Source organism: Canis aureus, chromosome 17 (assembly GCF_053574225.1).
Source record: "Canis aureus isolate CA01 chromosome 17, VMU_Caureus_v.1.0, whole genome shotgun sequence".
NCBI classification, from domain to species: domain Eukaryota; kingdom Metazoa; phylum Chordata; class Mammalia; order Carnivora; family Canidae; genus Canis; species Canis aureus.
This window is the reverse complement of record NC_135627.1, coordinates 20,300,978-20,314,856: the sequence shown is the minus strand read 5'-3', so window position 1 is coordinate 20,314,856 and position 13,879 is coordinate 20,300,978. Positions and strand designations below refer to the sequence as shown.

Below are 13,879 nucleotides of genomic sequence, written 5' to 3'. Positions count from 1 at the left end.
TCAATCACCATGATTTTCTCCCCTGTTGTTTACTAAATTAATTAAAACTGAGACATTTTGGTATTTAAGACTGGATACAATATGTCCTCAATCTGCCCTTCCCATGCTCTCTATTATATTCCTCTAAATTGTAGTATACATTTCAGTTCAACTATGGTACTTATCAGCGACACTCGGGACTTTCCTAAATTTGAATGTCTTTGGGTTGCTCTCTCTTTCAGTTGGAAGTTCACTTGCCATCATTCACAGTCAATAGAAATCCCTTTAAAAATATCTGGAATGTTACTTCCTCTGGAAAATCTTTCTGTTATCCTACCCATGCAAAGTCTCCTCTCAAGGAGACTTTTGATTGTCCCTATTCTGCTATGGTATGTAATGGCTTTAATTTGAACTGTATTTCATTCTATAACTTTTGTTCTCTATGCTCCAATACACTATTCTAATATCAGGGGCCTAATTAATGACAGCTAAATAAATCCATCTGAACCTTCAACTACAACTTTCTACTATACATCAATTCCATGTGGTCAGCCAGGTTGACTCTGCCTGTCTGGCTGCATGTGTCAGTGAGCGAGTGCTTTCATCACTCTCTCTCACTCTTCTAAGATTGTAGATTAAACACTGGAGTTCTCCTTCGTTAGCTGGATGTCTTCCCTATTTTCCTAGTTCTTACACCTGATATCTCCCATAGAGTCATAGATTTCCTTTTTGATTTACAACTCAAAGGATTCTAATATATCATTGCTTAGAATCTCATGGCTTGATACCATCTCATGAATCAAACTCATTGCATATATATATGTCAACCTGCATCAGATGAACGTATTTTATTATCTCTTGGTAGATTTGTTCAATTGAACTGCTGAACTTTCTCTGAAAAGGGATTATCTTCTCATTCTGATCAATTTTCCATCTCTATCCCTTAATACTTCATTTAACTCCTCCTACAGAACTCATCTATCTGAGTATCCGTTGTGCCTAGAGTTTCACCAAACATGACAACAGATTTCAACTGAAAGGACATTTATTTATCCTTTGTTTCAGTGGGAACATCTACTTAAAAGGTATTTTATAAGGCCATATCGCCCTGGCACAAGCTCACATTAAGCTGATATTCCATTGGGATGTCACACACACTACTTCTATCTCGAAAATTGATTGTTAGAATCAGCGTCTGTATCACTATAGGATACCTCTAGCTTTTCTTGACTTTGGTGGGTGAACAAACTGTGATGCTAAAAAACAGTCATGTAGACAGTATTACAACCTCCCTGCAACTGCTACTGAAATGATATTTACCAAACCCCTTCCCTAACCTACTTAGCTAGCTCCTACTAGATAGTCAGAATTTGGTCAATTATCATCTCCTCTAGGAGTCCTCCATGACATTATCATCTCAAGAATCTGTCTACAGTTTTCATCATTATAATCTATAATAATAATTCTATTATTATTATTATTATTATTATTATTATTACCACCACTTTGGTAATCTATATTATTTTATTCATAGGCTTAATCACATTCTGAAATTAATTGTCCAGATATTTATTTACATGTCGGTATTCTAAGATTATTACTTAACTAAATGGAGAAGCTGACCATTATACTATCATTGTAAATAGCATTTTTATATTAATTCTGATTAAGAAGAAATATTGGAGAAATCCTGGGAAAGAGTAGTTGTTGAAATTTGGCCCCAAAATGGATAAAATATGTTGCATGTGGATAATATTTAAATATTTTAAAATACTACTTGTACTGGAATTGGCTTTATATGTAGAGGCTGTGATATAATGCTGTTTCCACATTTTATTTAATTTCTTGATAGATTTTCAATAATTTTTTATAAATGCTTTTATAAATCTTTCTTATAAATTTTCAGTGAATTTGCAAATATGGAATGTATTTTGGGCTCCTTAATCCTATAGTAATAGAGTGATTCAATATCACTACAAATTTACTTTTTTACATTAAATCTGCCCAGTTACTTTTGCAATTATTATCTTCTCTGCATAATTTAAACATTTTATCACATTCTCAAATATCTAATTTTAAGAGAATAAAGAATATATAGATTTAAGATAAAAATTAAATTTATGAACTCCTTGCCATATTGAAAAGCAATAAATCTCTCACCTTTTTATGTCTGCTTCCATTTTTATTGGTCTGCTTTTTATCTCCAGCTTTGATGATTGCTGGAAATCTTTGCCCCATTTTTGTCCTACTTTGTGATTACCTTAAACTGAAGCTTTAAGAAAACAATCTGTTTTCTTTTCTTTCTATTCCTTTCACCCTAGTTTAGCTTCTCCAATCTCTAAGATGAGAGGTCAATGCCATTTCCAAACCTAAGTTCATCCATTCTATTTCACATAGCAGGGCTTCTTTCATTTTTTCTGTGGCCAATACTTTTTTCAATATCTAGCTAAAGAAACAGGAAGATAATGCTCATGCTTTTATCACATTTTTATTTATTTTGAACCCATCACTCAGTTCCGTGTAGATTTTTATCACAGCCTTTGACTTCCTATCAATGTTTTTCCTCACTGTGGTCAGATTTTTTAAAATTAATTTTGGTCAGTATCAATTTTGAAAAAGATCTTTCAAATTAAAGTTTTTTTTAGGAAAACATATAGGGCTGCCTATGCTGGGTGAGATGTGTAAATTATTTTTTGCAACATACACACACACGTATACATGCTTACTCACTCACTATTTTAATTTTCTTTCTCTATATTCCATTGATACAACCAAGAGGGAATGTAAGAAATTAGAACAGTGGAGAACATAAATCTTACTGTCCCAAAAGGAGTATTTCAAACCCATTAATTTCTGTTTCTGTAGCCTTAGATTTTAAGTACAAAAACTGTTTTAAAGGCCAAACGAATTGACAAGAGAAAGAAGGAATACTGGATGGAACACAACACAAAGAATGACTTCTCTCGTGTGAAATTCAACCTAAAAATGATTAGACATTAGCTAAAGTAATCTTTTGTTTATTAATGCCCTGGTCATTCTTCTTATCTTCCCAATATTTTCTTTTCATCTTTTTTTTAAAGTTTTTTAAAATTATTCTTCCTGTTTTCTCTTAAAACTAATGTAGTTTGGAACTCATTTTCAGGACTAGTAATAGCCAATAGAAATGCATAGGTTTTGAGAGAAGTGAAATCAAGAAATTAAATATTTTGCATTTATTTTGAATTTAAAGAGTTAAGCAAATCAGTAAAGACACAGGTGTCTCCGGAGGTAAATGAGAATGACCAAGATTTCTATACTGGGCAGTTGGAAGAATTTAGTTGCCGTTAACTTGACTGAGAGAAGAATGTAGATGAAGCTAGTCTGAGGGTGGGGATCAGCAGAGTAAAGATTTGGACATGTTGAATTTGAGATATGAGACCAATATTAAAGTGTCAAGCAGAGAGATATATGTGTTTGAAATTCAGAAGATGAGTCAGAATTGGAGATATCAATTTGCATGTTGTTACAGAATCTTGACAAAATCACAAAAGGAGGGCCTACAGAATGAAAACAGATGAAGACTAAGGCCTGTGCATTTGGGAATTCCCGCAAAAATAAAATAATTGGAGGAACCAGCAAAGACACTAGTACTGGAAAAGAGGGGCATGTGAGGCCAAAGAAGAACTGAAATAGTATCAACCAAAGAAGAGAGTCACTCATTCTTGGAATAGTGCTGATATGTTGTCATTGATTGGAATGAGCAGTGGGAAAGTAGCTTGGAATAGAGGTTCAAATCAGATTTTGGAGTTTCTGAGAGATGTTAAAGAGTGTTTATAGATGATTCTTGATGACTTTTTTTTTTTTTTTTTTTTTAAGTAACGGCAAAGAAATGGGCCAGTAGCTTCTGAGGCAAATGGAACTTAGTTTGCATATGTGTTTGTTTCAAAAGGAAGAAATGATATTGTGTTGGCATCGACAAGGATATTTCAGAAGATGAGAAACAGGATATATTCCAGAAGGGAAAGGGTGAACAAACACAAATGGAGTGGTGTCCTTGATTGGGTGAGAAAGGATAGAGTCTAGGTGCATTGCATGGATAGAAATTGTTCATTTTGGTTATAGGAAGAAGAAAGGCATGTGGGTACAGTTGCTGGTAGGAAAGTACCATGCTCTTTATGAAAGAAGCAGAGTAGGAACTTCAGCAATAGAGCACTAGTAAGCATCCTTTTCTTACATGGGTTACCATGTAACCTGTGTGATATCAGAGTCAAAAGATGGGATCTGTAAAATCCTTGTGACTTTCTGACTTTCTGACCACCTTCCCCACAGTGTGATTTCAACCTTATAGTTGAAATAGTTAGGACTATAGTAAGATAGTTAGGATTCTTGTTACTGGTAATTTTCTGCCCTTTACAATACTAATTAATTAATTCACTAAACAACACAAAACCTTCCATCCAAGATTATATACTTCTGATTATCCTTGTTAACATAGCTAATGTTAATGTGGGACTTAAAACATACTAGGCATAGTTGTAAGCACTGTATACATATTATTATTTAACATATGACTTTTCATTCTAGCAGCAATGGCCACGATAGCCAAACTGTGGAAGGAGCCTCGGTGTCCAACGAAAGATGAATGGATAAAGAAGATGTGGTTTATGTATACAATGGAATATTACTCAGCTATTAGAAATGACAAATACCCACCATTTGCTTCAACGTGGATGGAACTGGAGGGTATTATGCTGAGTGAAGTAAGTCAGTCGGAGAAGGACAAACATTATATGTTCTCATTCATTTGGGGAATATAAATAATAGTGAAAGGGAAAATAAGGGAAGGGAGAAGAAATGTGTGGGAAATATCAGAAAGGGAGACAGAACATAAAGACTGCTAACTCTGGGAAACGAACTAGGGGTGGTAGAAGGGGAGGAGGGCGGGGGGTGGGAGTGAATGGGTGACGGGCACTGGGTGTTATTCTGTATGTTAGTAAATTGAACACCAATAAAAAAAAAAAAAAAAAAAAAAAAAAACATATGACTTTTCAAAAACCGATGTGCATTTACTAGCACTCATTTTGGATTAGGGAATGTAGTGCTTGGATAAAAATTTTTTCTTTTCCATTTTTTTTTCTGTTCTTATATACTGGGATTTTGAGAATTAAAAATGAAAATCCTAGCAGTTCCTATGTCAATATTTCTCTTCTATCTCTCTATATCAAGCAAAATGTCCACTTCCTTTCTTCACATTTTTCAAATTATACAGAGATTAAGAGGGAAATGAAAAAGATTTTGATTTGATTTAGTTAGGAAAAGATAATGAGTTACCATTCAAATAAATTGTTAAATCTCAGAAATATCTAAGCCATCACTTTGATTTTAACTGGATGCTGTCAGTCTAAATCTTATCTTGCCATATGGCTTCTTGTAGATTAAAAAAAAAAAACTTTATATGTTATTATTTTTTTAATATACCTGTCTTCTTGACTCTTTTATTTCATTCTATTTTATTTTTAAAGATAGTGGTATGTCAAAATTTAATAAAAAACTGGATTTATACACCAATTTTATAAGAACATGATTGGATTTAAACAATAATTAGATGAAATATCTTGGTAAATAAGTGTGAAAAAGAGAATAACAGTAGAATAGAAATCTTTATATAGCATTCTATTGAGTCTTCTGGGTTTTAGAAATAACACAGTTCACAGAAAGAAATTCATTGATATTTAATATTAAATTCAATATTTATGCAATTTCAAAAATAATTTTTCTTTATACTATAGTGAAATCAACATACAAAACGTTAATGATATATGTATATATACAATGTTTTAATGTAAATGTGGTTATTTAAAATTTTACCCAGTAAATATTTAATTTTACTATAATATTCATAATGTTATTAATGGTAATTTTTTTGCATTTACTTTTATTTTTTTAACCTGGAGGAAAAAGATTGATTATAAGCAGATTGCTTTTAATTCTTTTATATTTGTTATATTCCATAAGACAAATAATAAGACTACATAGATGAATGACTAGAAACAAATATTATTTCTGTATAATTCTCATTTGTAGCAGTTTAATTTGGTTAGCAAGATCCTGATAAAGACAACAGAAACTAATAAATACATAAAATACCTGGAATCTTATTTAATCCCCATTAAATAAAATTCTGGGGGTCTCTGGGTGGCTCAGTCCATTAGATGTCCAACTCCTGGTTTCAGCATGGATCATGATCCCAGGGTCATGAGATAGATCCTCACAATCAGCTCCATGCTCAGCATGGAGTCTGCCTGAGGTTCTCTCCCTCCCTTCTTGCCCCTCCTCTCCATTCTCACTCATGCTCTCTCTCTCTAAAATAAATAAGTAAATAAAATGTTTTAAAAAATCTCTCTGATTAGCTACATGGATTGTGTTCCAATCTGGAGTTTGGGGACCAGAGCTTGATTAACAGTATATATAAAATTAGTTCACAATAAAAGGGCAGGAATTGAGTAAAATCTAAGGATTAATTTCTAATTTGGTTGTAGTTAACAAGTGGTTGTATGAAGATACTGATTTTCTACATCTTAACAGAAAACAAAGGAATAAGGGAATTGGAGAAGAAAAACCTGATTCTAGAACCAAAAAAAAAAAAAAAAAAAAAAACATTAGCAAAATATAGCGATGATGAAATTAAAGACAGCTTTTACATCTAGTTGAGTGTGTGTGTGTGTGTGTTGGGATGTGTGTGTGTTAGGGGAAGGGGAATTTCTGCAATGAAATGTGTCTTAAAAATCAATGCTAGCCAGTAGGTATTGGAGATAGGTATTTCAGTGATGTAAGTGTGTGTATCTTCATGTCTGGGTCTTGGGAAAGGGGTGACAGCCATGAAAGGTATTCTATAAGAAGCTGAGAGGACAATGCAATGCTAGTGGGTTTTGAGATGAGTACTGGAATGATGCTCAATGATTCATGCAAGGGAAGTGGAGGGAACAATACAGAGGTAAATAAAGTTTCTGGATATGAATCATGTGAAGTTCTTATTATGGCAACAGATATTTGTATACAAGGAAAATGCTAAATTTTACTTTCCAGTACAACATAACTTGAACTTCAGGCCTTAGATATGACACATGTATCAGAGGTTTGAGTTCTGGAAAGAAACGTATATCATTAGTCTCCACAAATAACTATGGTTATTAAATTAAAGTGCCTTTACATAAACATAAACACAGTTCCGGGAATGATACCATTCTGTGATTATTTAGATCTGTGTCATTATTTCGCTGTAGTCCTAAAGAGACTGCAAGGTGGAGTGGGGGAGAGTGTGGGGTCCCTAACCAGGCTGCTGCAGTTCTACCACAGCTATGAAACTGACTGCTGTTCTTTGGCTTCTATGACTTCATCAGTAAAATGAGTACAAAAACAATATCAATTTCATGGATGTAGTGTTAGAATTAAATACACAAATACTTGTAAAGGGCATAAAAAGTGCCTGACATTAGAGAATCCAATAAATGTCCAATCTCATATTTAGTGAATGAAAATGTGATTTTGATGTGAAAGATAGAAAAGGACTTTTGCAAAGTATTTATGCATTAATTTAAGCTAAAGATTGGGGGAAATTGCTATTTATGACAATCTTCCAAGCATTAGAATAAGACTTAAGATTATTCATCTAAATATTATTTCTATTTCTGTGTAAAATGTCATGATTCTTACTACATAATGTATGGAAAATTTAGCTTGCACAAAAACACTGGGAATTATTTTATCCCAAAATAACAAGTTATTTTTTATCTTTTACTTTCACATGTTAAATTACTATGATGTTGCTTTGCTGCATACCACCTATTATCCTTGGGATTTCATTTGTAATTCTGGAGCAATATTAATAATTAAAAGATTAACTAATAAAGTCATTTTGACCCAAATAACAAGGTTTGAACATAAGGAACAGATAATCCCATTTCATTTAAATAAGCCAGTTGTAACACAAATATGGTCTTTTAAAAAAATATTTTAAAAAAATATTTTATTTTTAAATAAATTCTATGCCCAACGTGGGGCTTGAACTTACAACTCTAATACCTAGAGTCTCATGCTCTACTGATTGGGCCAACCAGATTCTCCTATATAATAATTTTATATAGAATTTATGACTCCAGTTTTTATTATTATAACATCATGGTGAGCTTTGATAACAAATGTTTAAAACTGCTTAAGAATTATTTCATGAGGGATCCCTGGGTGGCTCAGCGGTTTAGCACCTGCCTTTGGCCCAGGGCGTGATCCTGGAGTTCCAGGATCGAGTCCCACATCAAGCTCCCTGCATGGGGCCTGCTTCTCCCTCTGCCTATGTCTCTGCCTCTCTCTCTGTGTCTCTCATGAATAAATAAATAAAATCTTAAAAAAATATATTTCATGAAAGGCAAAAGTGCGATATAATAGTAAAATAAAAGATATAATATATTTTTTAGCAATACTAAGTTACTTCTCTCACACCACATTGCCATAGCAAAATGAAGAAATTGGGCCAGAAGAAGAAATAAACCAAATGTTTGTTTTGTACAGAGGCAATTAATATTTATTATATTATTATGTTGTTGTTGTTGTTATCTTTGGTATTTAAGAAAATATAAGGTAAAGGTAATTAATATTCAAACTCAGAAGAGGATGTATATATTTCAAATATATTGAGAAAATAAGAGTTAAAAATGTGATCCATATAACAAATAAAAAAAGGACATGGAGGAAGGAACTGATTTCTAGATTGTTGATAGAAATGTAAACTGCTATGTCTTTGCTAACATAAAATTTTTAAGAGAGCTTTCTGCTTTTTATTAAAAATTCTAGTTTTAGGAATTTATTTAAAAGTAATGTATAGAGAAGCATGATTCCTTAAAGGCATAATTTGCTCCCTTTTCTCTGTAATAGAGACCATATAAAACACAAAGACTGAATATATTGCAGAATTACTCATATAACGAACGAATATCCAGCTATTACAAATTAAGTAGTGAGGTGCCTGGATGGTTCTTTTGGTTTGGGCTCAGGTCATGATCTCAGGGATCTGGGATCAATGGAGGCCACATAGGGTTTTGCACTAAGCTCAGAGTCTACTTGTCTCTCTCCTTCTCCCTCTTCTACTCCCCACTTGCCTGTGTGGACACTCTCTCTCTCAAATAAATAAATAAAATCTTTTAAAAAAAAGAATAAAAAGCAAATTAAGCAGTAAAGAATTCAACTCTTTTATGTGATATAGTAAGTATAAAAGATTATCACAGAATAGCCTATTCTTTCACATTAATGAAGAAGTATCTTGGGACACCTGGGTGGCTCAGTGGTTGAGTGTCTGCTTTAGGCTTGGCTCAGGGTGTGATTTTAGGATCCTGGGATGAGTCTTCCATCAGCTCCCCATGGGGACTCTAAAAGATGCTCAAGTTAAATGGGAAAAAAATTGTTATACGTTTGCAAAGAAATGTTTTTTTATGTAAGAAAATTTTAAATTTACCAAAAATACCCCACAAACAATATCCCCTAATGCTGGGAGAGATGGGCTAGAACAAGAATACATAGTTAATACAAACACTAGAAACTATAAGGTGTTGGATTTATATTAAACCTATCTTCAGTATTACAAATAAAAAAATTGAAGACAATAAAATGTCAATTAGTTGAATTCTTCCAAAATAGTTTTGCACATTTTGGGATTTACATAAATAGAATATTAACTATAATTTGAATATATTAAAGTATATATGTGTATCAGAGAATGAAAGAAATATAGAAAATATAATCACTTATTTTTCTTTTTATATTTTGATGTTTTCTAAGGTAGCTACAATAATCACATACTTTATATTCTGTGAAAAGAATATAGAGAGTTTTAAAACTAGTAATTTATTCATTTTGAAAAGTAAATAATTACTCAAGAAAATCTCACATATTTCTGGGTCTACCTTCTATCCTAGAAATACCTGATATGTATATTTTCCTTCTGACAAACTAATTGTGAAATATCACAATACATACTAACAGTTTTCACTTGTATCTTGTAAAATTGTGGTGTATCTTCCTTTTTCTGTTCTTCTCAATTTTTTTGATTGTTGAGACATTAAAACATCACATTTTCACTGATGATCTTAGTATATATTAAAACTACATTGTATTTAATTTCTTTTTGGGATATTACTCCTGCCATAAGGTATTTGTCAGTTATGGCTGCTATAGTAAAACGTGGTATAATGGGTAACTTAAACAGAAATTTATTTCTCACAGTTCTGGAATGTTGGCCAATTTGCCTCCCCAGTAAGAGACATCTTCCTGGCCTATAGACGGTTGCCTACTTGCTGTATCTTCACGTAGCAGGGAGAGAATGTACTCTGTCCCTTCTTTCTTCATCCTATAAGGACACTGCTTTCATCATGGGGGCCCCACCCTCATAACATCATCCAAAACTAATTACATCCTACAGGCCCTACTTTCAAACACCTTCACATTGTGGGTCAGAGCTTCAACATATGAATGTGGGGGGAACACACACACTCAGAGCTTGACACATACATAATAATTTTCCATAAGTCTTTATGTAATCTGAGGGTTTTGAATACTACTAGTTACTCTGCTAGCTTTCAGTGATTAGATATTCATTTATACAAATTTATTTCTGAATTTGCTAAATATTTGACCAACAACTACAGGGTATCTTAATCTATTCTAATTGTGCTTTTTAAAATTCTTATCTCAACAGATGAGAAAAAACTATGGGAAACTATTCTAAGACAAATAATTATCTTTGTAATTTCATTTATTGTCTCATAAATAATACAGTAAACTATTCAGCTGGATGATGTGTCATTGTGGTAGAAAATCCTACAGTGTGAGATGTTACACTTCCACTGGAAACACAGAAAGTAGGGGGGCACGTGGCTGGTTCAGTCAGGAGACTATGTGACTCTTGATCTCGGGATTGTGAGTTCAAGCATCACCTTGGGTGTAGAGATTACTTAAAAAAATAAAATCTAAAAAAAAAATAGCAGAAAGTAGGAAACACTGTGCACATCTTATTTACTGAATTTTCTCTTTGGAGGAAAGGAATGTAAGTGGAAGGGTAAAAGATGCAGGAATTATATTACATTCATGCCGGAGGGCACAGTTTGAACCTTCCTTAAATAAGACTTGAATTAAAAATGGATTTAAAAAATTACTTAGGGATGCCTGGGTGGCTCAGGGGTTGAGTGTTTGCCTTTGACTCAGGGCGTGATCCCAGGGTCCCAGGATTGAGTCCCACATCAGGCTCCCTGCATGGAGCCTGCTTCTCCTTCTGCCTGTGTCTCTCATGAATAAATAAATAAAATCTTTTAAAAAAATAAAATAAAATAAATTTAAAAATTATTTAAATTAACTTCTGGATTACAAGGCATTTAAGGGCAGAGGTTTACAATACAATGCTGTTCAGCTATAAAATAGAAGGAAATCCTGCCATTTGCTACAACATGGATGGAACTTCAAGGTATTATGCTTAGTGAAATAAGTCAGGAAAAGACTAATACTTGACAATCTCACTAATATCTAGAACCTAAAAACAAGCAAAAAACTCCAAAGTACTTGAAAAGAAAAAAAAAAAGAGCAGAGATAGTCTGTATTCCAATGACATGAGGTCATGGGCAAGAAATGTATGCTTCCTTGATTTATTTGTTAACTACCTCCAGAAAGGAGTTCCAGCAGAATTATCAAAGCCATTCTACCATCTAAGAACTAAAGATGCACTTTAATTAAAGTGAAAAAAAGAGGAAGAAGAGTGAACGTTAACAAGTAACTGATAATTATTATAAGACCCATTTGCTGGTAAACAACTTTTAAAAAAGGAATTAGAATTGTTAATCATCTTTAAAACCCCACTTATTATAAATAAATAAATAAATAAATAAATAAATAATAAATAAATAAATAAATAAATAAATAAATAAATCCTCACCTATTTAAATAAATATGTATAACAGATAAATAAATGCAAGTCCAGAAAATGTCCAAGACAATCCTCACCACTGAAATCTAACTGAACAATATGACTAGAACAATAAGTGTCTGACGCCTGTTCCCTTTCTTATTACGGTAACAGCGATAACAATGCCAATTGTATTAGGCAACACCAAATGTTTACTACGAGCCAGGGACCTTCTGTGCTCTTTTTAGGTATTAATTAATTGAGTCATTCCATAATGAATAATTTTTTTTTTTTTGGTTTTCACAACATCTTTTATCTGTTCCATATTTTATTCTGCTCTTATACAAATATTTTTTCCTTTGTAATTACTTTTTATTTCATCCCACCTTTGTCAAGGGATAAAACAAATCAACCACAATTCATAAAGAGCAAATATTTTCAATAACTGAATAATTAGGTAATGCTAAAATTTCTATTGTTTTCCTCCAGAAATTTACTTGGAGCTTAAACTGATTCAATCTTTTAAATATCTTGCTTTTCTAGACCACTTCAAAAATACCAGAATATTGGGTTATTCTCTCCTGGCTTTGGAATTATGTGCTTCTCTGAATTTCTAGTTCTTTTGCAGAACTGAAATATCAAATAATGTTTTTTTTAATTATGGTAATTTTTAAAAATGTTTTAAAATTTGTCATTCTAATAATTACGGATTAAAATATTGTATAACACCTAAACTGGGTCTTTCTCAGTGAGCTAGGCTTTTTTTTTTTTTTTTTTTTTTTTTAGGCTTTTTTTTAAAGGAAAAAAAAATAAGCTAGAGCCTTCAAAGTTTTTCCAAAAGAAAAATACCAATCACATCATTGTCTTTTTAGGGAACAAACTTCTCTTCATTTTAATAACTACCACTATCCTCTCCCACACACACTACTTTTTGGTTAATAATCATGGTTCTATTTGATATCATTAGAAAATACATGGATCATTTTCAATAAATCATGGCAGATATAATACAAAAGATATTTTAAAAGTTACCTACCATGTGTTTTAAGGCAGTCTGCTGCAAAATTAAATATCCATTGAAGATCAGCACATGATAATAAATGAGAAGACTCAGAAGCACCTATGCACGTATCACACTGAGGGAGCACTGTCCTAGTTTCTGCAGATCCTTGCTTGCTCTTTAGAACAGTCTGCAGAGGCAGGATGGAACCCACTCAAAATCTGGTTTGCATGTAAAAAATGATGATGCCAGCCAGACACACACAAAAAGGAATGGAAAAATGTATTACTAGCAAAATAAGAGTTTGGGGAGAGAGCAGAGAAAACCTCCTGAGTGGGGTCTGAAACAGTCTGTGAGAGCAGGAAAAGGAGATTGGCTTGGGGCTTTTCTTGCGGTGAGAGTGCCGGGCTGGAGGCAGCGTTTCCAGTTGTGGGCAAGGTCTCCCATTTGTTTCTGGGGTTTGAACCTCACAGCAATTGAGGGAGGAGGTTGAATTTGCTCTCCTCCCGTCCAAAGTGGGCCGGGAAGGGAAGAGGGAAAGTGAAGCTTGCAAATATACAGCACCCAATATTAAACACTGAAGTCAGGCTAGATTACATTTGTCATGTAGGTATTTTTCTCCAAGTACTGTCACATTTGTTATTAACACAGAAAATCTATCAATCTTTATAGATTTGCTTTAATAAAATAGGAAAACTGTGTAGATGAATCAAATCTGTCAGCATCCTTATTTCAAACTACTCCTCGCCAGTTTGTGATTTGTGTACTAATGGCATATTGAGAGTTATTTATGTCAGTAGATATTTTAATAAATGGGATATCCTTGAAGAAAGGAATTTAGTCTATAAAATGAAGATTATGAAGATAAAGTAGAGGGTTTAAATGATGGAGAATGACAGGTCAAATTAAATAGGTGATGAGAAAATAAATTTCATCCACAAAAAGAGGAAGAAGAATACTGATGTTTAAAATGTAAATTT

At 32.9% G+C, this 13,879-nt stretch overlaps 1 protein-coding gene across 13 annotated transcripts in view; it reads right to left on the bottom strand.

Annotated features, from left to right (window-relative positions):
* LOC144287839 (uncharacterized) overlaps nucleotides 1-13,379 on the bottom strand; it is a 309,063-nt gene extending 295,684 nt beyond the window's left edge. For 10 of the 13 annotated variants that reach the window (XR_013355606.1, XM_077855213.1, XM_077855217.1 and 7 more), the window contains exon 1: nucleotides 12,936-13,379. The gene's annotated coding sequence lies outside the window, so the exon portion shown is untranslated. The remainder of the gene's footprint in view (nucleotides 1-12,935) is intronic. The other 3 variants (XR_013355608.1, XR_013355605.1, XR_013355604.1) reach the window with 3 other exon arrangements.
* Nucleotides 13,380-13,879: the final 500 nt, after the last annotated feature.